The following is a 26,202-nucleotide window of genomic DNA, read 5'->3' on the forward strand; positions in this document are numbered from 1 at the left end:
ACTGCTTGTGCTAGAAGCATCATTCCTCCTCCATTAGGATTGGCTTGCTTCGTGAACGTCATCGCTTCTGCAAAGACTTTGTCCAATGTGTCAATATTTGTTGTAGGAAGTCTTCTCAAAAAGATCACAATAAGAGGGTCCATTGCATTCAAATAAATCTGAATAGTAGCTTCAACCGGTATGGTGTATGGCATTTCCAACTTGCGGTAGGCCATATGAAAGTGATGGTGGAAGAGTGAAATTGTCTCAGCTGGGTCCTTTTTTATTGATATGAATTGTTGATGTATCAAAGCTGGATTGATGAATGTTTTGAATTGTTCCAAAAATAATTTTTTGAATGTATCCCAATCTCCAATGCATCTAGGTGGAAAATTGACTTACCAATTGAAGGCAATTTCTCCCAAAGAGTAGGGGAATAAATGAAGAACCATGTCCTCATTAGCCACTTGCTTTCGGTTGCAAATTTCTTTAAAAAATTTGACATGATCTTCAGTAGTTTGTGTTTCACCATAGATGAATCTTGGACAAAAATTCTAAGGATTCTTTGGGAGGTCATGGAGTGCACCTCTCAAGTTTATTGGTGAGTCTACAATGTTTACGAAAAAGGCCATGGGAGGATTTGGTGGACCTAATGGTGGTTGTTGGGGAGTAGCTATTAGAGTATGTGGTGGTTCACTAGGTGGTTGGAGTGGATGTGGAGTTGAAGAAGATGATAAAAGTTCAAAAGGGAGTGGTTGAACTTGGGATGTTCCCTTGTCACTACGTGGTTTATGGAAGTGGGTAAGCTCGAGAAATTTGTGTGTACTTGGGGTAGTTCTTAATGCTCGCTGAAATGGGGATTTTGGATCAATATCCTCCAGCTGGCATCAAATTTTGGAGAAAAGTGCACCTCTACAAAAGTACACTTTCTCACTATTCTAGATTTTGTGCACTACAAAGTTTTACAGATCTATGGACCTGTAGATCTGCGGACCTGCCTACCTATGTACTTGCAGACTTGTGGACCTGCGGAGCTATGTACCTAAATTTTTGAAAATTTTAGAAGTATTTTCTGCATTTGTACAGAATGCAATTTATTGCAAGGGTGCAAAAATTTCAAAACTTTGTCAAATTTTCTTCATTTCTGGGAGTATGTTCTTTGGTTTGTGGCCCTCCTGCTAGCACCACTTCTGTTGGGCATTCATTTTGCATGAGCTCAATAGCAAAAATAGATTGTGTAATTCCTCTCTTGAAAAGCAAATCTTTTTAAGGATCCATTCCAAGGTTTAGTATTTGTCTTACGACATACCAAAATCCACTCAGTAGAAGATAAATGTGAGTGTTCACAAGGAGGCCTTTGCTGGTTCAAAAAACTCTTTTATCTCAGAATCAAAGTAAACTTGTTTGCTATTTCAAAATATCACACCAAAAGAACAATATTTTTGTATTTTCTATTTTTTTAATGAATGCAATTCTAACAATGCAACTACTATGAGGTCCAATTCTAACAAGGGGTTAGCAAAGAAAATAATGAAACTGAAAGCAAATAATGTGAAAATTGAAATGACTTGAAATTGAAATTCCTAAATAGACATAAGCTACAGAACACAACATGCTGCAAGTTAAATCTTCAAAGAAATTGGTAGGAAACCAATAAAAATAGGAGCAACGCTTCTTAGAATCCACTGATGCAATTGTTGGTGAGAATCTTTAACACATCAAATGATGTTTCACTCTTCATCAAATTGCAAGGCTATGGAAAGTGCACTCATGTGAGACAAAAAGCTATGTAGACACAATCGGGTGATCTCTTCTCAAGCTCGTTACATTAGCAGAATTCGTATATCTATAGCAAACACAAGAACTAAAAGATCATACAACTAGAAACAACGCAATAAACCTTTGGCTCAATTACAATCTCATGAATAAAATTCACAAAACAATGACACATTCAAGCAAGAATGACTACACTCCAAATGTGAGTACCAAAAGCATAATTTTATTGCATAATAATGGTGGCCTTTGTTACATCTTACAATAGGGTATTTATAAGAAATCATCTCCTCAATTTGTGTTGAGAGTGAGAGATATATTTCATGCAATAAAATGCTTTTATTAATAAAAATAAACTAAATATTTACACACTAACAATCTAATTGGTGCTTTAGAGGGACTCAATCCATATTTTATTCATTAATTGGATGCATGAGCCCTTTACATTTCAAAAACCAAGAAAGCATGAGAGAGAAAGTAGGAGGAAGCCACCAGTCGAAGTGGAAGTGCATGGAGGCACCAAAAATAGAAGCTAGCCCTTCATTAGGTGTGTGTCAGAGTTATCTTGCCATCAATATGCACTCCTGATGCATGGAAAGTGCTATTTTTTGGAGTTGGTAGTCAACTGTCGGTGCAACTCTGAATTGTAGACCTGTGGACCTCGATTGGGTCAAAATCTCAAAATTTTACTAAGTGTCAAAATTGAAATTTGGGCATCTGGGTTTTATTCATCTTCATCCTAAAGCTATGTTTGGATGTTTGCCCTTGAATTTCTCTATCATCTCAGTAATTTTAGTAGCATCTGGAAGATCTAAAGCCTCATACTTATCCTTGACCTTCTATCTATAGTTATCCACCTTGATTCAAGTCACTGCGAAATCTTCAAGTTTGGTGTCCAACTCTACCAGTGCTTCCTCTGTCCTAAAGGCTTGTTTGATGTCTTCATCACTAGTTGCTTCCTCTAAAGTCTTCTTGAAATTCTCCACTACTACCTCAACTGGCAACAACTTCTCTCATTCCTCATTTTCAAAAATTTCCAAGCATGCATCACTATACAACTTTTTTGCTTCCAAAATTTGCTCTCAGGCTTGGTCCTTAAGCCTATGTATGTCATCATGCAATGTTTCCATCACTTTATTAACATCTGCAATCCTCTCTATCCAATCATCTATCATGTCTAACTCTTCTCTGGTATATACATCAATTAGAATGCGGTACCTTTTCTCTTTTATGGCTTGTAGAGTTTTCAAATCTTTTCTCCATGCTCGTACCTCATCCATGATATTGAAGTCCTACCTCAAAATTGCCACGATCTTATGAACGTTCTCTTGCATAGCATGTAGCAACTTCAAACTTCCTATGATTATAGTGACACCTTTATCCTCAAGGATATCTCGCCATTCCTGACAAGCTTTCAAAAATGGATTGAGCCATACACCTTCCCCTTCTCTAAGAATGGTATTCAAAGTCTCCTTAGGGCGTTCAAGATCAAGAGGACCAATAACTTCGGCTAGATATCCCTTTAAGATCTCAACTTACCTACGAAGTGTTCTAATTTCAATCTCATCCTGTTCCATCTATTTGAGCACATCTTTGACTCCCATAGTCATCATCTGTCAGGCTGTATCTCGTGTAGGCTTTTCCAAGATAATATCTTTCACTTCATAGTCCTGGAGACTAACAACTTTTGCATCTATACCTTCAGGAGGGTGAGCCACTCATGAAAATAAGTATTGGTTCCGTATGGAAGTGACGAATGCAAATGGCATTGCATAATGTAATGGAGACTCAGGCTTGTTTAGGATCTTTGCAATATCACAAATGTCATCCTCTGAAGCACAAAACTGATGCTTGGTACTTCTCATTATTTCTTTCCAAAACCATCTTGGGATTTGTCTCTCTACAACCTTGTCTCTAGATGATGAAGGGGTGTGTTCAACTACCTCCTTCCCTTTATCACTCTTGTTCAGAGTCTCTTGCTATGAGGACTCTTCTTCTATAGTCTTAGTTTTTGTAGATCCTGTAGTTTGATCCTCAACATCCTGAGAAGGTTGCTGTGCATATTCTACTACCTGTGCCTCTTTTGATGCTTCATCATTAGCCCTTGGTTCTAGTTGCTCTTGTAATGATGGTTCCTTTTGAACATGTTCCTCTTCTGAACTTGGAGGTGGGGGAGTTACTGAACCCTTATCTACCATCATGACCTGTGGGGGAAATGGAGGAGTGAAATCAGGACCCTGTGTCTCTAGTGGCATCTGTGTCTAGTCTTTCTATTGGAGTTCACCTGTAGGGGTGTCTCTGATCTTATCCCCAACTAACTCCATACCCATAGGCATGAAATTAAAGTCTGGGATAGAGAGAACATCTTCACCTTTCTCCCTTTGCTCATTCACCCATCGCTGCACTTCGTCTTCTGAAGAAGAGAGTTCTATAGGTTCTTCTTGGGTGGGTGGCAAGGTATTCATGGCACTCTTCGTTCTATCCAATTTTGTGGCTTTTTCCAACTGAGTTCTCCTTTATAGAGGCACTTTTTCCTCCTCCTCATCTAATTCTATTTCTTCCTTATTTGTTTCTTCCTCCGGAATGGCTTTGGGAACCGATGGATTAGGCACTAATCTCTTACTGACTCTTTGTCTCTTATTCATCCTAACCTTGTTCCTCTTTTGTCTCTTCAGAATCGTAGGAGAAGCAAACTCTTCTTGTACAAGAGGAATAGAGGTCTCTAGAATTTCTCCCTCTTTAGGTTGGCTTAGCAAAATAGGAGGCAACTGAGGTTCATCCTGGATTTAAGGGGCTCCAATACCTTGAGATTCTGTTGAGCTCTGTTCATGCTACTGAGAGGACACATGTTGTGTAACTTTTTCTATCTGAATCCTTTGAGGAAAGGTTCTCTTCCTCTTTCCCTTCCTTTCAGGAGGGTGATAATATCCTACTAGGCAATCAAACTGATATATTGTCTCTAGCCGAATAGGAGACTAGAGCGCAAAGATAGGAACTGTGACTTTCCTTTCCTTACCCCTTTCTGGGTGAGCATGTGCATGCAAGATCACTGTATCTAGAATTGGATCAAAAGGAAAAAGTTTCTTAATTCATCTCTTTGTCATTCAAATGACACATATAGCTTGATGATTAATGTCATCTCCTTCTTCTCTATCAATTTTTGCATTCAGAATGGGTCTCTCACCAACATTATTTGTATTGAATAGGGTATCCAGTAGTTCCTTGGAATCTTGTAGCCTTATCTCATCAAGGATGGTTAAATGGAGAGCCATTTTTCTAGATAAAAAGTCATCCTACAATAGTTTTTGATGCAGACATCATAGTCATTTATGGCGTTCATCCAATGATCTTCAATGGTATCCTCACGATAGAAATCCTTCCTAGCTAGGTTTTCCACTTTGCCCACATTGTCAAAATATGGTCGAGGAGAGTTGTACTCTTCAAGAGGATAGTTCTCCCATTCTGATTCAAATGTTAGAGCATCATGTTTTCTCTTCACTTGATATGCTCCCATGACAAAAGGCCAATCCCAACAAGGTCTCCATTGTTTTTTGATCCTCTCATAAGCTGACTCAATTTGCCAGGATATTTCCATTAGGACCAACTTGTCACTTGGGTACCTTAGGAGTTTCTTCGGATTAATAGATGCACTACCTACCCGAATATATGTAAATGTCCTGAATTGGATGAAATATGATCCAAGAGCTATGATTTGTGCCTTGGCTTCCTTAGACAATCTCTTCCCATAGTGGCCCTCGATGAATTACATGATGGTAAAGATGAAGGCATCACTTAGAATCATGTACTCCTTGTTCTGCGATGAGTGTTTGTTCTTTACTAAGGATAGACTATGTATGGCCAAGCATTGGGGTCTTGCATACTACCTTTTTTGTACAACCTAGGATAGCTTGTTGCCCTTGCTGCAAGTAGGTACACCACATAAGAAGTCATATAGAACTTATTCTTATCCTTTATCATCCTCAGCTGATCACACAAGTTTTCACTAAATGTGGTGGCCCAATCGAGTGGTATCTTCTCATGTCTGATGGTCTGAATGAAGTTGACCATGAATGGAGCAAGATGACTTGCTGCAGGTAAGCCCATGACTTTGCTTAGGAGAATAATAGAGTATTAGATGTCATCCTTCATGTATCCCTGAGTCATATCCACTTTGCTGATTCTCTTTCCCTGAGGTGACTTCTCAATGAATTACAAGGAATGTATGATGTCGATTGCCTCTTGGTGATGATCTTTATACCATCTTTTAGCTACTTTATAAGAGAGTCAGATGAACTAATCAACTCTAGGAAGATGGAAGATCCTCTCAATGTTATCAGGTCACAGATCTAAGAACACTTCTTCGGTGACACTCTTATCTAACCTTTCATCAGGAATAAAGTGTCGAGAGAAGGTCATGACCAATTCAAGTTATTGTATCGACACAGGATGTGATGCTGCATTCACTAATCCAAATCAGATCAAAGTGGACACCAAGGTTGAGCTTTGTGTCAGATTGTTCAAAAATTTCAAGAATTCTTCCAAGTTTGTGTGTCCAAGGTTAGTATCTTTGATCTCAGCGTACTCATCATGTAATCTTGACTTTGGGGGTACGCCTTGGAACTTGAACACAACTAGTTTCACTGGTGCTCTGGATGTGGATGCCATCTGATTGTGTTACCTGTACCTCATGAGAAAAAGAAAATACAATCAGTTATTGGATAGCAAAAAATGAGTCAAGTAAAAAAAATCCGTCCCCATTAGGGACTTATTTATTTTTTGTTTTGAAAAAAAAATATTTTATTTATTATTATTATTTTTTTTAATTTTTAATTTTTAATTTTGTTTTTTATTCAAACTTATAGACAAATTTTATTCTTTCGACTCTTGAATCCAGAGTTCGGGAGTCAAAAAAAGTAAGGGGTCCCCCTTCCTGACTAGGAATGGGGCGTGCGTTGTGAATACCACAACAAGAACTAGTTAAGCTTTGTTGGGAGAGGGTAGTTAGGAAACAAGGGGATGCATGCGTTGGTTTTCTCAACAAACCAACCATTATATAAGAACTTTAGAATATGGATGATCAACTCATTTTTGGTAATCAATCAAGTAGTAACATTTCCCTACCATTTTGGTATTCTACAACTAGTAATGAATGTCTTTTTTGTATAATTGAATCCATGCTATATTGTTCTGTATATTGTGCATTGATAACCATCCTATATTTCGGCACCGTTTCCTAAGTTCAAACCTAGAGGTCATTGATTAGACAGGATGGAGTAATAGGAAGACCCTTCCTACCATGTATACAAGTAACAAACAATGATGGAGAAGAGGAGGAAATAACAAGATAAGATCAGGTGACATAGGATTTGGTGGTGTCCTTGGAAGTTTTAGTTGACCAATACGTGCAAAGGGAAGCCTGAGAGAGAGAGGTTGCAGAGAGAATGGTGTAGGACAAGCTTTTGGGACCACCAATGGTGTATGATCTACTTGGACAAATCCCTCAACTATTGGTAAGAAATTTAGTACGCGTGGTGGACAAAAGAGCCGAAAGGGAAAGAGAATGAAGACAACAATGCTCCAATAGTTTTTCAAAAGAAGGACATGAGAACTGGAGGAGTGTGAAAATCCAAGGAAGATAACTAGACACTAAAACATTTCATGCCCCTTCTTCCAAATAAATATCTCAGGTGAGTTCCAGAAGAAGAAACTTAGGGAGAAGCTGGCCTATGGACCTTGTGTCTCCACTAACAGGAGGAAACACGTCACCACTGTTGGTCTGATTTTTCACACTTGCAATTTTTTTTTGAAAATTATGGTGAGAAATCATTTGAGTTTTTAGGATTTTCCTAGTCTTTCCCTGTTTCATGTGTTATCAGAGTCTATTGATTTCTCCAAATTGATCTTTTAAAACAACCATGAAATTGTCCTAGGTCTGAAATTGATGGCATCCCTTTTGAATTTCTCATAAGGAGTTGTAAAATGTTTTAAGTTAGTCCTTTACATTCTTATGGTGTGAGGTTTCACGTAACAACAGAATGCCTTTTGCTTTTGGTTTCCGTGGCCACGCTTTCTGATACAGTGAAGAGGTGTAAAGGATTTATTGCACCTTGAAAAGCTCTTGTTACGGGCTTACGAGTAAATACCTTGAGCGAAGGAGCGGGGAAGCCTGCAATGTGATCTACGTGTATACGCCTCAATGGATAGCGTAAAGGCGTAAAGCATGATCTGAAGGGCACGCAAGGGTATTATGGTGTTACGAGTAAAGGTTTTTCCGTAAGCACGGAGGTAAGGTTTCATGGTGTTTACGTGTCTATGATTCTTGGGTTTGCAAACAACCGTAAAGCTTTGTTCTTAGCAGTAAAGGAATCATGTGGGACCTGTTAAAGTGTCAGAAGGGCCTAGTTGCAGCAAATCAGATGGATACACGACATTGATGTCAGATGTGCCCATCCCTTGTGGCATATGACTTAAGCTTTTGATATTACACCCTTACGCTTGTAGGTTAAGCGTATGAACGAAGAGCTATTTTTTCTTTTTTCTGTGGTTATGGATCCAGTCTCAGCGTGTAAGCATAAAGAGGTGAGAAGGAAGATCAGTAAAAGGGGTTTACGCTCATACGATAAAAGGAAGACGTGAGACCATAATAGCAGTTGAGAGGGCTCTTCAATGATATGAATAAAGCTAAGTCGTAAGAGCGGGAGATAAGTTTTGAAGCCTTACGCTGCCCTGGGAAATGAAGTAAGCGGAACAACGTAGAGGGAATTTCCAAGGTCTCTGTAGATACATGCATGTAGGAGCGTAAAGGCTACAACGATGGCTTGAATGAGGGTTTTACGCTCAAATGAGGAATGTTGAATCATAAGAACGAAGATGTTAGTAAACAGGTTTTCGATGTTCTGGTGTAAAAGGGTTACGTATAAGCGTAAAAGGTAATAAGACAAAGTTAAGGATCTTTATGCTTATACGGAAGAAGCTTAAATTGTAAAGGCGGAAACACATAGTAAAAGGGCTTGAGATCCTATGGGGTAAAAGGTTTCGTAGGAACGTAAAAGGGATTTGCAAAATAGTGTAAGAGCATCATTACATTCCTATGATTAGGACATTTTGAAGCTTCTCCGAGTGAGCATAGAGATCCATCGAGAGCATTTTCGGCATCACAAAGATTGAAGGTTTGACTCAACGTCAGAACGAAAGATAGTCATATAAGAAAGAACCTTTGATGTGTCACGACAGATAAGTAAAAAATGACAAAATTATTGTAGCCAAGCAAAGTAAGGCTTTGAAAAGTACAATCAGAATCCAATTTTGTGGCTAATATACCCTGATGGCGACCTGCGATCATAAGTTTTAAAGCTCATGCATGCTAAATTTATTAAAAAGGTTTGCAGATATATAATTAAAACATGAAGGATTTAATTGAATTACCAGCCTCAAGAAGCTTGTTCCTGTGTTGTTCTGAAGTTTTGAAAGCTACAGAGCTCTGTGTATCCTGTGAAATTGCAGAAGAATTCAAAGTAAAAGAAACATGGCCGACCAAGAAGTTGAAGAGGTGCACGCAGAAGAATTCAAAGTTGAAGACGAGGGTGATGATGTGGTAGAAGTCACACCAGAAGGAAAAAGGAAAAAATTTGCTGTCAAAACAGAAAAGAAGACAAGGGTCAGAAAATCAAACAAGCATGCAAAAAACTGGTTAAAACTCCTTCCAGGATCGTCAAATGCAATTTTTGCAAACGATCATATATTCAGAGACTCTTATGATTTTGTTCGAGATGCTGAATGCCCTAGAATTACTGGCTATGATCTTTTCATGTACTTTTATTAGAACAAAATAGAGAATGTGCCAGTATGTAACCCTTGGAATAGAAATATGGAAAAATTAATTTTTCCAAAAGTGTTTGTTAATGTTGACCTATTGAAGGCCCTAATAAATTCATACAATCCAGTAACCAGGACTTTTCACATGCATAATGGGAGTGTATTATGTACATTGGACAAAACTTCTTTTATTGAGGCTTTTGGATTGATGGGACAAATGGATATATCTATTGACATTGTAGACTTACAAGGAAAATTCGCTAGGAATAAAACCTACTTTGTAAACAATGTCATGCTGCCGCACATTCCTTACAAAGTTAAGAAGGCAGGGTTAATCCCAAAAAAGGTGGGAGACTTTTTACCTTTGAGTAGGTTCAAAAATTATTTCAAAAACACAGTGTATGGGTCGCACAAAGTATTGGGAAGTGATGGTGTAGAGGATTGTGTATATGGTTCTCTTTTTCTGATGGCATGCGACATACAAGATCCTTTTCATCATAAGGAGTATGATTATGTGGCCTTTATCATTAACAGTATGCACATGCAGATTTGTGATGCTAAGAAAGGAGAACTGAAAGACTTCAAGTTCCACCATTATTCATTATTGATGCACCTTATCCTGTATAGCAACATTGGGTATATCAATGGAGACTTCATTGATCAAACTTCTGATGAATTTGGTGAGTTACCTGTGCAACTCTAGACTCGTATTTGGCATAAATATTTCTTCTATTCAAATGCTCTAGTTTTTTTCAATTTGTTCAGTTCTGTTATTATGAGGCAGCTAGATCATACTTTCTTTAGGGCACCCAATGTTTTGAAGACTCTGCTTAGGCCCTCTTTCTTAGATGAAAAAATAAAATTAGATCATAACTGGGGAAGCATATTTTTGTTTAAAGAATGTACTTTAATTAGAGTTTTTGCATGCCCACAGCCTCCTCATCTATTGCCTAAATATCTACCCCCTAGATTGGCTATTATTGAATTCTTTTGACAATTCTTATTGATGAATAAAGAAATGATCCCTCCCTCTCTGCATAAGCCTACTTTTGTATGTAGAACCTTTAAGGTAGGAGAATTTGAAATAGGCAAGAATGCTTTTGAGGAATTGAGTGACTATTTAGGTCAGTATAAATTTGCTACTGGGCCCTATAGGATGTATGATCCTGACAGTTATATTGCAAATGAGGTTAAGACCATTAGGGGTTTTGTTCTACCTCCAAGTAAGCCTATCCCTATAGAGGACCTAATTGCCAACATAGTAGCAACAGGGGAGGCAGATGAGTTATTGATGAAGTATGAAGAAATAAGGAAAGTGGAAAATGCTTTGAAGAGGACCAACCCTGATTTTAAGGGTTTTTATATAGAAGTTCCATATCCTAATAATCTGAGGAAAATGATTGCGAATTTTGATCATATTATGTTACAAATGCCTCATGAGCCAGACGAAGAAGAAGCCATTGTAAATAGAGAATCCCCTGAACCAGATACACAATTAGAAATTGATTTGGAAGAAGAGCAGCCATCAACTTCAGCCTGGGTGCCACAAGGAAATAAAAGACAAAAGACAATGCACATCCCTGAAAAGGTGGTAAGCAAAGCTATACAAGTCATGTTTGGAAGTAGTGAGTATTTTGCTGATATTAGGAAAAATTATTTTCATCAAAGGGCTACTGAAGCAGGAAAAGCTTCTACTGACATGCAAATTGTAGCATCAAGGTTGGATGACAGGCTCATTCAATCTGAGAAATTCATGGAAGATGATGATTTTATTAAATCATCAGAATTTAAAAGTTTTCTCTATAAAATCAAACAAAATGAACTCACATTGAGTCTCATGCCAGGAGAAGATCCAGAGAAAAATAAAGAGTTAGTTGAAAAACTATTGGCTTATGACCCTGAAAGTGAAACAATGACTGCCACAGAAGCTAGGGAATTAATACATAGGAGTGGCATGATTCTAATACCACATTGGGACATTGAGAAAGCTTTTGTGTTGGACCAAATGAGAAGACAAGATAAGACCATTAGTTATGAAGCCACTAGCAGTGAAGGTTTTAAAAGAGGGTCAGGTTTTAATGTGGACACTAAAACCCTAGCAGTATGGAGTGTGGTCCCTGACACCAAGAAGCCTAAGATGATGGATATAGAAGAAACTGCTCAGGGAAATATGATTGTGTGGACATTGGAGAGCACTACTGGGAAGGAAATCTCCAGTTTGGTAAAATATTTTGCTCTTATGAATGAGGAAAAGGTTGATGAAATTGAGTATAAGTTAGCTACAATGTTTAATGAATGCCTTGATATCAGGAGAACATATGAAGAAGAGCTCAAAATGAGCCATGTACAGAAACAAAGAATAGAGGAGTTGGAGGAAAAAATTAAGATTTTTGAAACAGAAATAAAATCCCTCAAAGAACAGCTCAAGATAGCAGCAGAGGCAGAGCATGCACCAAGGCAAGAGGAAGAAAGAAGGCACAAACTAGAAGCAGAGGCCCAAACAGAAGAAATGCTTATGGGAACAACAATGTCAGTGCCTGTGATTACTGTGGAAATAGAAGTTTCCTAGGTTGACAATAATACCAAGAAAAATGTTTTGATGAATGTATTAAATCATAGAATCAACATTCTGAAAAGAATATCTCAGGATACCTATAATACATTCATCAGTCTACAATCTACAGAATAGGTATGCATGGGTGCAGTTAGATGGCTTGAGCCTATTTTTCAACAGTGGGGACCCTATATGCAATTTTTTGACAGGTTGATACCCTTGTTAGCCAAGAAGCCAGATCTCCCAGATAAAGTTATTACTGTGAAGGAAGGTATGGACAAAGTGAAAGAATTATTGCAAATCTTCATAGGGAAGCTGGAAGTAATTCAAAGTAAATTAAAAATGCTAACAAATGGTTTCTATTCTTTGATTCCTTCTGTTATCAATTCTAATGATAAGTTAAAAGATTTTGATGAGTGGTCTAATTCTTTTGATACATTATAGACTTGCCACAAGTGATGTCCGTCCTCCAAGATGGTATTGATGAATGTCTTTTCAATGAACTAATTGATACCCTTTTCAAGATTGAAATTGAAGTGAATAGGTTTATCATAGAAGGAAGGGTGATTACTGATGCCAGGTGGCAAAAAATAGTGGATGAATTAACAACAGTTAAAGAATGTGATTGGCCCACTAAAAGAGAAATATTTTTCTGGGAAGAAATCGCAGAAATCAAAGCACTACCAACTGGGAGCAGTTAGAGAAAAGGACAAAATTGAAGAATTTATGCTCCATCTGTCATTTTCCTTCTGTTTTATTTGTTTGGTTTTTTTTTGAAAAGGGGTAATTTACCCAACTTTTGTAAAAGGACACGTGTCACTTTCTTTAGCCCGAAGCTTGTTGCATCTCACACTATTTAAGTGAGATCCCAAGGCTAAAGAAGGGTCCGGATTCTATTCTTCTAAGTATTGTGCTTAGTCTGGTTTTTGGTCCAAATTTTGAAAGCAAGTTTGTAATGTATTTTTCTGTCAAATTCTCTGAGAATACATGAATATAGAATGACCTGTGTTTCTTTTTGAAGGCCATTCCGAGTCTACTGTAAAGGATATACCATTTTCAAAGGAAATGAATACAAATTATGAACTGTCCCCATATTAGTTCTTTCTAAATTTTGTCTCCTTTTAAATACTTAGCTACCTTGATGTTGTATGAGTAAAAGCTTGTGCAATTGAATGCAATCTAATTAGGTTGTATATCCATTTATCATTGCTGTTAATTCAATGGATTAAATAAAGGCTTTGATGAATGTGATAAGATTCCTTAAGTATTGAAAAGGATTTTTGAATGATAAGTTCTGATAAGAATTGCTGATAGAATTTTTTGTAAGGCAAAAAATTAGATCTAAGAATTTGCTATAGACTCTGAACCCCAATGGATTAGGCACTGATCAAGTTATTTTAGCTGAAGGAGAAATATCTTACAAATGGTTTTTCAAATGAATCATCAAATCAAATTTTACTTTTATTTTCTATAGATCTTCAAAGTTGGCCAGCACTTGTTTGCATGGAATGTTTTAGCTTCAGTTAGCCATTGTTGTTGAAAACATCTGCAGATCTATAGAAGAATTCTTGGCCATATCTGTTTATGGGATGTGTTTATCAAGTTAGTAAGAATTATGTATATGTTTAAGGATCTTGAAATGAGAATCAGAATGAAACTAAGAACAATCCTCATGCATTTGTTTCAGTTTTGAACCATCCCTGGGTACACCCACCTTGGTTTTGCAGAGCCAAAAGAGTAGAAAACCATCTGTGGTTTTGTTGAAGTTGGGTCCAAATACCTTACATATGCAATTTTTAATAAGAATAGGCTAGTCTTTAGATTGTGTATGTACTGTCATTTTGGTATTAAGCATTTTGTCGCTTAGTAGTTTTAGCACTTTTTAAAACACCAACAACCACTTAAGGGGACTGATGAGCCACTCTCAAAGTGAAAATAAAATCAAAGAAAGGTTGATTGAATACATAGTAGAAGGTATTATCAAATTGGCTATTTCAAAAGCATTGGGAAGGAAGGAGGAAAGAATCCTAAAACCCCTGGACAAAGAGAGCATCGATAGGAACAAAGCTCTAGCCAGCAAGAGGAAAATTGCATGGGGAAGGAGATATTACTAGACCAAGAACCCAAGAATCTAGTTCAACAGAAGGGAGTGTCTCGATAGGAGGGAGCATCCTGATAGGAGGGAGTGCCTTGATAGAAGGGAGCATCATAGCAAGAGGCAACGTCTTGACAAGAGGGAGCATCTTGATAGAAGGAAGTGCTATGATAGGAACATCTAGGCAAGAGGAAGTGTCCTAACAGGAGGGAGCGTCCTGACAAGAGGGAGCATCCAACAAGGAGAACATATCCCAACAAGAGGGAGCATCTCAATAGGAGGGAGCGTCTTGGTAGGAGGGAGCATCTTGACAGGAGGGAAGAGCAAAAGGAGAATGACATTAGACAAAAAAAAAACTCCTTAGATTTATTGGGGAAGGTTCTGAGGACCCCACACATCATTGTAAATCTATAATCAAATAACCTGCATAATGGAAGAGGATACTATGAAATATTTTGCAAATACTTGATAATAACTGAGAATAGTAGGCCACTTTGAGGGGGCAACCTCCAAATATCACCAATAAGAACACACTTTATGATATGATCCTGAAATAAGACTCACATCCTCCTATATATACCTAATTATGCTTAGAATGAAAAGATGCACTGCTATATAACACTTAGGCCGACCTACCTAACTAAATAATAATATAATAATGACAAAATGACTAAATTAAGGGTTAAGATAGCCATAAGAATACTATACATAACCCTATGTACACCAATATTAAGGGCATAACATGCCCCCTCTCTTCAAAGAAGCATTGTCCTCAATGCTAACCAAGTGTGGATTCTTTTGAATGAACTCGTTATCCTCCCATGTGGCGTCTTCAACTAGTAAATTCTTCCATTAGATGAGATACTAGGTGAGGGTTTTATTCTTCAACTTCCTCATGCGTGTTTGAAGAATGCACTCTGGCTCCAAAATTATTCTTCCTTCTTCATCAAGCTATGGTATTACTATCTGAGTCTACCCAATTACCTTCTTCAAACAAGAAACATGAAAAACTGGATGTATCTTTGTTGTTGGTGGCAACTTTAGCTTGTAGGCAACACTACCAATCTTTTGCATGATTTGGTATGGCCCATAATATCTTGGAGATAACTTATTATTCTTTTTTTTTTGCTTCAATGAAATTTGTTTATAGGGCTGCAATCTCAAGAAAACTCAATCCCCAACTTCAAAATTTCTTTCACTACGATGTTGGTCCACCTGTATTTTCATTTGATTTTGTGGCATAGCTAAATTCTCCTTGAGTTTTGAAACTACCTATTGTTGATGAAGGAAGTGGCCCTCTACTGCTTGAATTCTTGGTGACACTTTTAATGATGATGTGATGGAAGGAGGATGATATCCATAAAGTGCCAAAAATGGAGACATTTTTCATGAGCTATGAAAAGAAGTGTCGTACCACCATTTTGCAAGCGGTACCCAATCTATCCATTGAAATTGTTTCTCTAAAGTGAAACAATGTAGATATCCTTCCAAACATTTATTAACCTCTATTTGCCCATCTAATTGAGGATGGTATGAAGAACTTGAGCCAATTGAGTACTTGAACATGAGAATAAATCTTTCCATGAAGAACTATGAACCAATTGAGTACTTGAACATGACAATAACCTTAGGTGTACCATGTAGCTTTTGGATATTCTCCAAGAATTTTTTTTCCATTGTACTTGCTGTAAAAGGATGTGATAATGCAATAAGATGTGCATATTTAGTTAGGTGATCAACTACTACCATGATGACATTATGACCTTTAGATTTGGGAAGCCTTGAGATGAAGTCCATGGATACCTCTTCCCAGTGCTGGCTCAGAATAGATAAGGGTTGCAAGAGATTTGGTGGCTTAATTTTCTCCCCCTTATTTCTTTGACAAACCAAATAGTCAACCACAAATTTCTTAACATCACCTTTTAGCCCTTCCCAAAAAAATCTTGCTTGACTTGATGATATGTCTTCAAAAATCTTGAATGACCCCCAAATAAGGACTCATGTAGCTCTATAAGAATCTTGTGTTTAAGAGTGGAATTCTTGCAAAGATACAAGATACAAGCACTCTTTATACCAAAGAATACCCCCCTTCAAAAAAAACTTATTTGAACTACCAGGATCACTTTTTAATCATTGGATGAAATTACTTGTTGCAACATCATTTTACTACTTTGCTTTGGCTTCTACCACCCAATTTCCTTGTAATATTGAAATGACACACAATAAGGCTTCATCTTTTTCATCCTTCCTATAAAGTGCATTGGCCATAATATTTTCCTTCCCTTTCTTATATACAATCTCAAAGTCATATCCCAATACCTTAGTGACCCATTTTTGTCTCTCTTCAAAGGACAATCTTTGTTCCAAAAAATATTTTAGGCTGTCATGATCTGTCTTAACCTTGAAGTGTCGACTCATTAAATATTGCCTCCATTGTTTAACTGCATGAATGACTGCTAGCATTTCCTTCTCATAAATAGTTTTGAGCTGATTTTTACCCTTTAATTGATGACTCTCAAAAGAAATTGGTCGACCTTCTTGCATGAGAACTGCTCCCCTATTTCTAGAAGCATTACATTCCATAATGAATTCCTTGGTGAAGTCTAGAGTGGCAAAGCACTGGAGTTGTACACATAGCCTCCTTCAAGTGCTCAAATGCTACATTAACAGATTCATTCCAATGAAAAGAACCCTTCTTCAATAGAGTGGTGAGAGGTGCTGCTATAAGACTATAATTCTTCATAAATCTTCTATAGTATTCTGTCAATCCCAAGAAGCTCCTTAGCTTCTTAATGGTTTTTGGAATAGGCCATTCCATGTTAGCCTTAATCTTGTTAGGGTCCACCTTTAGTCCTTCATTCAAAACTATGTGTCCCAAATATTGCACCTCCTTAAGACCAAAAGCACACTTGGATGGCTTAGCATAGAGTTGATGATCTTCGAGTAATTGTAATGCTTGATGTACATGCTGCAAATGTTCTTCCCAACTCTTACTATAAATCAATATAACATCAAAGAACACTAACACAAGCTTTCTCAAGAACTTAAAAATAGAATTCATCAAAATTTGGAATGTAGATGGTGCATTGGTATGACCGAATGACATCACCAAAAATTCGTAATGGCCCTCATGAGTTTGAAATGTTGTCTTACAAATATCTTCCTCCTTAATCTGAATTTGATGATAACGAGATCTAAGATCTAACTTGGTAAAATACGTAGCTCCATTTAATTCATCTAGAAAATCATCAATGACTCAAATAGGAAACTTATCTTTAATGGTGTACTTGTTGAGCACTTTATAATCTAGACACATGTGCCAAGTTTCATCTTTCTTATGCACTATCACCACAAGTGAAGAGTAAACACTTTGGCTATGCTTGATAATTCCTGCCTCTAGCATTTCCTCAATAATTGTTTCTACCTCACTTTTTTGTATGTGTGGGTACCTATAAGGTCTGTTGTTCCATGGTTGGCTCCCTATAACTAGTTGTATGACATGGTCATGATCCCTTTTAGGACGAAGTCCTTTAGGCATACCACCAAGAATCCCTAAATGGCGATCAATTATTGCTTGTAAATTTGGATGAGTAAGAACATTATATTGTGAGGCTTCTAATGAACATAACTAGGCCACAAATCCATTCACTCCTTTCTTAAGTAATTTTTTCATTTGATGAGAGCTTACCATCTATGGGGATTTTTCCCTCAACCCCCTTAGCTCCACTACTTTTCCTTTTGATTGAAATCTCATGAATAGTTCTTGGAAGTTCATTTCAATTGATCCCAATGTAGTAAGCCATTTTACTTCCAAAAAAATGTGCCACACTCATGGATATTGCATACATTGGGGTATCAAGTTGGTAATCTCCCATGGATAATTTAATGCTATGAAACTTCCCCAAACAACTAACTATACCCCCATATGCAATCAAAACTTAAAACCTTGGGGATGGATATATAAAATAATTTAGAAGATTTTTTGACTTTTTGTTGATGAAATTATGAGTACTACCTGAGTCGATCAACACTGTTACTTTCTACTTCTTTAAGAAACCCACTACCTTGAGAGTTTGTCATGTACTGAAACCTAAAAGTGCATAACAAGAAATGATTGGTTGAGAATCATGTGATTCCTCACTTGATGCCTTATCCTCCACTAATATGGGTTCCTCCTTTTCTTCATCACTTGGCCCTTCAATATAGAACAATTTATTTTCACTATATTTATGTCCTCAACTGTATTTGCTATCACAATTTAAATACAACCCCTTTTATCTTTTCTCCTCAATTTGCTGTGGAGTCAACATAGTAGGTTGAGGAAGAGAAGGCGTTGAATATCCTTTCTCTCTTGTCACATTAGCCCCTTTCTTTATAGGAGTCAAATGCTTCTCTACCCTGCGTGCCAATATAATGGACCCATTTATTGAGCTAGGACCAACCATGCATACCTCATGTTGAATGTGATCCTTGAGACCACCCAAGAATAAATAATTCATGTTCTCCTTTGTAATTGTATCCACTCTTGAGGATATATCTTGGAATTTTGGAATATAATCCTTAATTGATCTTGTTTGTTGTATTTTAGCAATTTGGCTAAAGAAGTTGTCTTTCACACTATTACTATATCGTGCTTGGAGTTCTATAAAAAAGTACCATGATATGGTGAAACCCCTTTTCCTCTGATGAGTACAAAGCCAATGATACCAAATGAATTGATCTTGTTCTAGATATAGGGAAGCCATCACATCCTTTTGTCAATATCGGATTTAATGTACTTAAAAAAAAATTCTCCATTTGGTTTATCCATGTTAGAGGGTCCTTACCATCGAACTTGAGCATATCCACCTTTGAAAAAATTCCTAGATACCATAGGAGTAATAACATTTGTGTCATTATTAGTGGACTTGAAGGTTTCACCTTGGTTTCTTGAGAACTCCTTCCTTGGTTCATTCATATAGGTGCTTAACATGTTTCACATATTTGATATATCTCCTCGTAGGTCACACGCATTCCTCTTTACCTCTTCCTTGAACTAACTTATTATCTCATTGGGATTACTATCCTTTGTTGTTTCCCAATCCGTATCAGAGGATTTCCCTGGTGTGAAAACATTCTTTTTGCCTCTTGTTGTAGATCTCATCATGATGGGAAATAATTTTTTTTGAAATAAATCACACAAATGAAATGTAAATTCTCTAATTTCTTTTACTATATATTACTAGGGCCAAGATACAAAAAGAATCCAAAAAATTAGCAAATTTGCTTCCTTAGAGCGAATTTTCATAATTTTGCAATAACTTGCTTAATTTTGCTTCAATTTCTGCAAGATTTGGAATGTAGGCTCCTCTACTATGTATTAAAAAACCCAATACAAATTATACTCCAATTTGGCAGGATGTGAGAGATGTGTAGGTCTCAATAAATTGTGTAGAAATTATAATTCTACAATAATTCTCTTAAATTTGCTCCAATTCCTCTAAAATTTGGATAGTAGCTTCTTCACTATGGTCTTCAAAAACCCTTAAGAAATCTTAAAAAAATTTCCAATAATATGAAAGTTATGATTTTCTCAAAATCACCTCCAATGTTAAGACAAAATCTTGCCTCTACAGTGCCAAGATCATACTCTGATACCACTTGTAATGAAATAACTTGGACAATGGAAGAAGATAATATGAAATATTCTACAAATAATTGATAATAACTAATAATAAAAGGCCACTTCGAGGGGTAAACCTCCAAATATCTCCAATAAGAACACACTTTACAATATGATCCTAAAATAGGACTCACATCCTCCTATATATACCTTATGCTTAGGATAAAAAGACACACCCCTATACAACACTTAGGTTGACTAACCTCAATAAATAATAATATAATAATGATAAAATGACTTAATTAAGGGTTAAGATAACCACAAGCCAACTATACATATTCTATGTATACCAATATTAGGGTTATAGCAAAAACATGTATAACCATATGGAAAGCCAATGGAGAAAATGATGCAAATGAATGGTTAAAAGCATTTCCTTCCAAGCTAAGAGGTATAGTTATTGATTGATATACATATTTGGAGTGTACAAAGAAGAACATATGGAAGAACCTCCATATTGATTTTGAGGAGGAATTTAGACTCGTACGAGACGATGAAGAGGTAATCACATAAATTTATAATATACAAGGCAAAAATGAATCTATTAGAGCATATAGCAGGAGACTTAAGGAATTGATAGGGTAGATGAACAAAAATCTTGTCGATATATTAAAAAAGAGGTGGTTCATCAAAGTGTTAACTCCATTCGTAAGAAGAAAAATATTAATAACACCACAATCATCCTTTGCTGATGTTGCACCTAAGTAATGGATATAGAGAGTGAGAACAAAACCTCCAAAGACAAGAGACATGGAAGCGGGAGTGAAAGTTTAGAGGAGAGCAGGGATGAATCCAAGACCATACAAGCCTTGAGGAAAGACACAATGAGGCTAATGAAGGAATTAATAGGAAGTAAGGAGGAGAAAAGAGAGGGGAGGGAAATGTAGTGCATAGATTACAAAAAGGAAGGACACACAAAAGGGACATGACCGCACAAAGCATTCAGTGAATCTGTCAAGTATTGGGCCATATAATTAAGGAATATCCCTATAATTTGAAGGCACAAAATGCACAAGTATTCTTTACCCAATAAGAACAATCCATACTAGCTTCCACCCCTCCACGAAACACAAATTCAGAAGCCTCAGCTAGAGGGTATAGAAACAATAGGCAGGGAACCAATAACAATAGTAATAATAACACACCCAAGAGAGAAATTGAGTATGATTTCAAAGGAAGACCCTTGATTCAATGTAGGTGATGCAAAAAATGGGGACATTTTTCTTGGGACTGCTAGAATGGTGTGGATCGGGTAATCATGAGGATGCCAATTGCCCTAGACAAAAAGGGGTGAACATGCTGGACATTAAAAAACTAGGAAGTGAAGTATTGGCCATCGTGAGAATGTAGGCCAGGAAACTTACATATCCAAGTGTACCTACAAAGAAAGAAATATTTGAAGAACCTAAATAGGACATTCTAGGTAACATGAAAGAGGAAGGGAAAGGAAGTACAACCAATTTTTCACCCACTCGTCTTGTACCAAACATCATAAAAAAAGTATTGGAGACCACAATTCATGTGAAAATTGTGAATCTATTAGAAATTCTACCTCATTTGTAGGTAGAAATAATACAAGGAGAAATTTTCAAATTTGTACCCTCTAAGGAGGAGAAGAAAGAGGAAGCGCAAGTAGGAAAAGAGACTAACACCCTATTCACTATAGGAATGGGGAGGACACTTGCAGTGGTAGAAATGAAGACAATGGGGTGTAAACTATCAAATACTATCATTGACAGAGGTTCAGGCATAAATATCCTACTTGAGGAGAATTGTAAGGTACTAGGGAAACCCATACTCGAGATAACCACATTCCAACTTGTGGCTGTAGACTAGCATGGAATCAAGCCAATATGAACTCTGATGGGACTAAAGGTAGCAATTGGAACACAATAATTCTTCTTGGACTTTATGGTGATTTCATCAGAGAAGGGTTACAATGCATTATTGGGGAGAGGATGGCAAACCTCAGTAGAATCTAATCATAATTGGAATAGAAATATACTTTCCATTGAAGTGGATGGTAGGAAGTATACAATTGACATAAGGAACCAGTCAGTAAGTCAATAACTCCAATTCAGAAGCCAAGGGAGAGGATGGTAATGGAATTGAGCCAGAAAAAGAAGGCATTCTATGGCTAGGAGAATGTTTAGAAGATAAAATGAGTTCCCTTAATGACATATTTCATTGGGAAATGGGAAATTCTGACATGTTGCAACCATAGTGCAATATGTTGTAGATTCAAGAGATGGAACTTGAGGAAGGTTATCTAGGTTGTTACAAGGATCACATAGAAGACACAACCTCAATTAATGATACCCCAACACATACATTCCATAAGGATAAAACAATAAAGTATGAGGAGGCTAAGTTGGAGGAATTGAAAAGGGAGGAGACTTCTACTATTTATTCCATGGACATAAAAGAAAAAATTCAACCAGAGGAAATAGAGGAGGAAATAATAGAGAAGGTAAAGGAGGGGAAGATAAAAGGAAGAATTAAAGAGAAAATAATAAAATCAAAATACCACCCTAAATATAGAAGATGGAGAAATAAAACAATGCTACAAAAAAAGAAAATCATGTACCAAGAAATACCGTATGCAACTATAGAGTACAAGTACAAAGATTAGGAGTACGAAAGGGAATTTCAGTATGAAGGACATTCCTCATACTTGATATTGGAGTATGGAGGCACACTAGAGTACAAAGGACTACCTTAAAAACATCAATAGGAGGCCATAATAGTGCACGAGTATTAGAGGGAGAATTCTCGTACAACAAAGGGAATATGTGATAAAGGCTAGTCTGCATATGCGTATAGATGATAGGGCATTTGTATACAATTGGCCATACTAGAGAAGTCAGTATAGAGGAATGATGGTATATAGGATGTTAGTACAAAGGATGTTTGTGTGGACATTGGTATGAAGGATGTTAGTATGAAGGATGTTAGTATGGAGGATGTTGGTACAAAGGATGTTAGTACAAAGGATATTGGTACAGAGGATGTGGGCATATAGGATGGTTGTACAAAGGATGTGGGTATAGAGGATGTTGCTGCAAAAAATGCTACAAAGGATGTTATTATGGAGGATGTTGGTATGAAGGATGCTAGTACAAAGGGTGTTAGTAAGAAGGATGTTGGTACAAAGAATGTGGGTATAGACGATGTTGGTACAAAGGATGTAATGAAGAAGATTGGTATGGAGGATGTTGGTACAAAGGGTATTATAGATGCCATAGATGGAGTTTGTATAGGCATGAAGAAAGTATGATACAAATGAATGGATTCAAGCTACAAACAAGAAGGAAGTACAAGGTGGGAAGATAATGGAGGAAAAAAGTAAGAGGGATGAAACTAGTGAAAGATGAGGACAGACAAGTCCAAAATTTAAAGATTTTCTTACCATCTTCTGCTCTCTTTACAAGCAAGGCAATTAATTCTTCAATCTTTCTATCTTCTTTAGATCTTGATCTACTACTATTAGCATAATATACACTAGTAATTACACTCCTTGATAAGGAAGGGCAGACACTTAGTGCACTAAAGGAAATCTCCACTCTAGGGAAATCTTTAGAATATTTCAAACTTACTTTTACTGCTTCTAATTTTTCAAGAAGAGTCTCTCTAGAAAATTTATCTGTACAAGGTATAACTTTCTCAATCATGGTGTCAAAGTCTTCAAGATCTTCCATATGATCTCATCCTCATCTTTAGTTCCATTACAAGACTTGATTCGGGCAACAATTTTTGATATTCTGCCAATACAACTTCTTACACATTCATTTTCCATCATTTTAGCTCTTTGAAATAAACAAATCCAATTTTGCAATCTATTTCTCTTAGTATTCTTATCACCTTAAAAAGTAGATTCTAATTCTTTGCAAATTTCATGAGATGATACCAAAATTTTTACCTATCTATATTCATTTGTTGAAAAAATTTCTTCTCTAGCGGGCATGTTACACATGAAAAAATCCCTTTAAACTTTTGTACACTCTTCATGTTTGCTTTCTTCCACAATGATATTCCCATTCTTTTTAATCAACCAATATCCTGGACCCATGCATAGAAGATGTGTTTTCGTCTTCTCTTTCCAACTGTCATAGTTACCTCCATTAAACTTAGGAATTACAATGATATTCCCATTCTTTGTAATCAACCAATATCTTGGACCCATGCATAGAAGATGTGTTTTCATCTTCTCTTTCCAACTGTCATAGTTACCTCCATCAAAATTAGGAATTTCTTTTCTAATTTGACTCACCATTGATTTCATTAAGCTATTAAGCTTTTCCTTCAAGGACTTGACACTTTGATACCAATTGTTAGAAAGTAAAGTCGACCAACATAATTGCGGGGGGGGGGGGGGGTGGTGGGTTGAATTGGTTATATGATCAATACAACTTTTAACAACCTCATTAAACCTTAAACATGTGCACAATATAAACAACAACCATAAGAAAGTACACATACACAATAACACTAGATATGTTAACTAGGGAAACCCTTGACCAGAGGGGTGGGGATGATACCCACAAAAGATGTACTAATATATAAGTTTCTCATAAGAGGATGGACTTTGTTAGGAGCCAATGAAATAGATTAAGTATATATTATTCCCTATTAGGAGACTTTGAATCCCTATTAGGAGATACCGACCCTGTTAGGAGTTGTAGAAGGCATATGAACCCACTGTCCAAACAGCTTCAGGGGAAAGACCACTAAACTAACTGTCTAACTAGCCTTTGTATTATTCCTTTTAGAATAATAAGAAAAAAAATGATCTCAGTAACTCAATACTTTCTCTATCCTCTTTCCATGCCTCTATCCCTCCAAAACACTTCTCAGATCTCAATACTAGATCTGAAAACTCACATCACAATAAACCCTTTGATTGCTTACTCACATTTACCAAATTCACATATCACTTGCTTCTTGCACTCTACACATTCCATCACAAAGAAAATAACTTTCCTTTATTCCAAGCCCTCAAAATATTTTATTGAGTCGGCCTTGATGCTTTCCCAATTAACCACAATAGGACCTCATTGAGATAACACACTACAATAAATCTTTTTCATAATTACAAAATATTGTTGAATCATAGTAATAAAAATTCTCACATGTATGAACTTGAATTTTGTGCACTCATTGACATCATCACCAGGATGTCTTCTTCCTCTATTTAACTTCACTCATCCAGATTCTATCCCTATTAGGAGACATAATCTGAACACCAAAAACCACTTCTTAGGTACTCTATTTGCAAACTGTCTTCTGTAAATCACAAATACTTGCAACCATTATTTGACTTTCCACATGAGCTATTAACCATCAAGCTAGGACATACTATAGAATATGTCCCCAACTACACTTGACCTTATGACCAAAATCTCTATCTACCACTCTGCCAATCTTCTTAGTATGTTGACATCAATGATAAACATAGTGATGAATGCAACACATTGTCATTCATTAACTATTTCTCCAATTCTCCTACAATGCTAGAATACTCTCCCATAGGAATATCATTAATATTTATGCTAACAATCTTTTCTTTTGGAATTGATGGCAACATAGATGAAAAACATCTAAGTTCCAAGAATACCAAACATAATTCTCTGTTGCTATTGCTACTGATATCTTTTCAAATCCTCTTCATTAATCAAATCTAAAATTCTCAAGAACAACTATTGCTTCCCATTGACAACCTTCTCCTCATTGACATCAATATTTTCTTCATAACTCTCCCCCATTTACAAGAGATATTTTTCATGTGCTTACTTCTCCCCCATTGACATCTATGAAAAAAGTATCATTATGTCAATTTGCTACTAAAATGTCTTCAACAAGCTCAAGTGTTCAAAGACACTATTCATTACCAGCTACCAAGAGTATGGACTAATTTATTAATTGCTTCTCTCCAAAATGTCTTTGATACATCATTCTCAAACATCATAACTCTTGTTGCTTCTATTACAAGCTTGTTTATTCTCTCAACAATACCATTCTACTCAGGAGACTTAGGGGCTAATAACTGCCTCTTGATACCATTCACTTCACAAAATAATATAACTCATTCAAGGTAATTTCTTCACATCTATCTGATCTTAAAAACTTAATCTTCAATCCAAACTCATTCTCAACTCTATTCTTAAACAACTTAAACTTCTCAAGTGTTGCATACTTTTCTCTAAGGAACGCTACCCATATCAGCCTGGTAAAGTCATCAAAAATAATCATGAAGTACCTTTCACCATAGAATCCTCTTGTCTTTTTGGGACCACTTAGACTTGTGTGAATGATCTCCAAATTTTT

This window comes from Cupressus sempervirens, chromosome 3 (genome assembly GCF_028749045.1).
Source record: "Cupressus sempervirens isolate cs-2001-9-10 chromosome 3, ASM2874904v1, whole genome shotgun sequence".
Classification (NCBI taxonomy): Eukaryota; Viridiplantae; Streptophyta; class Pinopsida; order Cupressales; family Cupressaceae; genus Cupressus; species Cupressus sempervirens.